Genomic DNA, 2,649 nt, shown 5'->3' on the forward strand with positions numbered 1-2,649 from the left:
GGTGTGAGGATGATTTGAGCCTGGGAGGCTGAAGCTGCAGTGAGCCACAATCACGCCATTGCGCTCCATCCCGGGTGATGGAGCCAGACCCTATAAACAAAAAACCCGGGAAGCCAGCAGGCCAGGGGGTGGGGGTCCAGGTGTGAGGCCTGGGAGAGGAGCCATCAGGGGTGGGGGTTGGGGTCCAGGCGTGTGGCCTGGAGGAGCTGGAGGGGGTTGGGGGCTTTCCACCCACTCACGGGGGCGTCAGGAACGACCGGCTGTTTCTCAGGGGCAGGGAGGCATGAGGCTGGAGGTCAGACCTCATGTCACATTGAGGGTGTACCCAGTAATTACTAACTACACTTGAAACAGATGAGTAGACAGAGAACATTTAAATTGAACATAATTAGTAAGCTCAGGAAAACTGGTAAAACACAGAAATACGAATGAAAACAAACACGTCTGTGTAACTCAGTGCAGCAGAGCTTCCACGAGAGACCCGTGGCCATTTGAGGGTCCAAAGTGATTCAACCTTTGTAAAGTCAAGGTCAGGGCGCTTCTTCCCCGTAATGAGAACACCAACACCCTGTGACTCAGGATTAGCTTCTGGGCCAAATTTTAAAGAAACAATTCCAAGGGAGAATTTTTTTTTTCTCTTTTGCATGTTAGAATGTTAGCTCTAAGGCAGTACTATTGGGCCGGGCATGGTGGTTCACACCTGTAATCCCAGCACTAGGGAGGCTGAAGCGGGCGGATCACCTGAGGTCAGGAGTTTGAGACCAGCCTGGTCAACATGGCAAAACCCTGTATCCACTAAAAATTAAAAAATTAGCTGTATGTGGAGGCAGGTGCCTGTAATCCCAGCTACTTGAGAGGCTGAGGTGGGAGAATCACTTGAACCCAGGAAGCAGAGGTTACAGTGAGCTGAGATCACGCCACTGCACTCCAGCCTAGGTGATAGAGCAAGACTCTATCTCAAAAATAAAAAAAGAAAAGAAAAGAAAAAAACAAGAGTAAACGATTGACCAGATTATGGTGCATTCACTTAAATTCCCATGCCTCTGGGGATAATTGTCCTAACGCTGAGGGGAAATGAAAGATTTCAGTGGCCGTTTACGAGACTCACTGTGGATCAGGAGAGCTCTGTCTGTTTCACTCATTTAATCTCCACAAAGGTCCAGGGAGTGGCTTTGATCGTGTCCCAACCTCCGTGGGTGAAGAAATGAACTTTGGTGCCCACGGTCCCAGCCTGTGAGCAGCAGAGCCCAGACCCCACCCTCCCCGGCCTCTTACAGCCCCAGCCTTGGGGTCAACTCTCTCCCACCCGGCGGGAAGACTCGGGGATGGAGAACTCTCCAAAACACCGTTTCCTAGGCAGAGAAGGGCCGAGGAGCCCAGGGGAGCTGAGGAAGGCCGCTCGTCCAGGGCGTCGCTGCCTGGTTTACACCTGATCCTGTGGGTGGGGTGGGCATTAGAGGGCTCCAGCCTGACCGGCCAGGTGGCCCTGAAGCAGGCGGCCCTGGCTGGGTGGTGGGTGTCCACTGCTGTGGGTCCTCCACGTGGGAGGAGAAATTCCCAGAGCCCAGGAGGAGTGTGGCCCCAGAGCACGGCTCCCAGGCACTGACCCCAGAGGAGGTGGAGGAGGCATGGGGAGAGGGCTGGGCAGGAGTGCCTGTCAGGGCCAGGGCAGGGGTGGCCTTGCCCTCCCAGGTCAGCCCCACTGCCTGTGGGTGGTTGGGGTGCCAGGGTCTCTTCTGGGGCCGCCAGTGCACCCGGACAAGTCAGATTCTCCCTGGCAGAGGAGCTGGGCCCAGGACCCTCTCACTCTGCAGGGTTCTGGGAGCATGGGGCCGGGGAGGAGGGCAGCAGGACCCTCAGAAGTGGACGGACTCGGGCTGGACCCATAAGACGTGGCAGCATGTGGGCTGAAGCCAGCTGTGCTCTGGGAACAGGTGGAGAAGGGGCTGTATCCCCCACGACCCCCGGGGCCATCGTTCCCTCTGTCGGGGGCTTTGACGGCCTGAGAAGAGGGAAGGGAGGAGGTTCTACTGCAGGGCCAGGGTGGGCACAGGCTGAGGGTGGGGTTCGGGGCACAGGCTGAGGGTGGGGTTCGGGGCACAGGCTGAGGGCTGGGGGACGCACAGGCTGAGGAAGGTAGGGGACACAGGCTGAGGGCTGGTGGCGGGGGCACAGGCTGAGGGCTGGTGGCGGGGGCACAGGCTGCGGGCCGGGGCTGGGGGGCGCAGGCTGAGGGCCGAGGTGGGCGCAGGTGGCGTCTGGGCCCCTGTCTGTGTGCATTGCTCTCCATGCAGCAAAGTCGCTGGAAAACTGCAGCCCTCGCCAGGAGCCAGTGAGGCTTGACTGACGGCACCTCTCCGTCCAGCGGGCACCAGCCCCGAGATGAGCCCCGGGACACCCCCCGTCAGTCCTGCAGCCGCCACCCCAGCGTTCTGCCCCAGAGTCGCCCCCAGCCCCGCCAGGCCTGTGCCCCCCATGCAGCCAACCCCACAGCCCCCTTGGGTACACAGGCGGCTCCTGCCACGCCCCCTGCTCCCTGGCCGGCTCCTCCGGGCCTCGTCTCCACCCAGCTCACCTCTGCGACGGGGTCTTACTCCCGTTCACTCCTGTAATCCTCCTGAGTCTCTGGGCCGGCAGCTGGCACTCCAG

Source organism: Saimiri boliviensis, chromosome 6 (genome assembly GCF_048565385.1).
Source record: "Saimiri boliviensis isolate mSaiBol1 chromosome 6, mSaiBol1.pri, whole genome shotgun sequence".
In the NCBI taxonomy this organism is placed as follows: Eukaryota; Metazoa; Chordata; class Mammalia; order Primates; family Cebidae; genus Saimiri; species Saimiri boliviensis.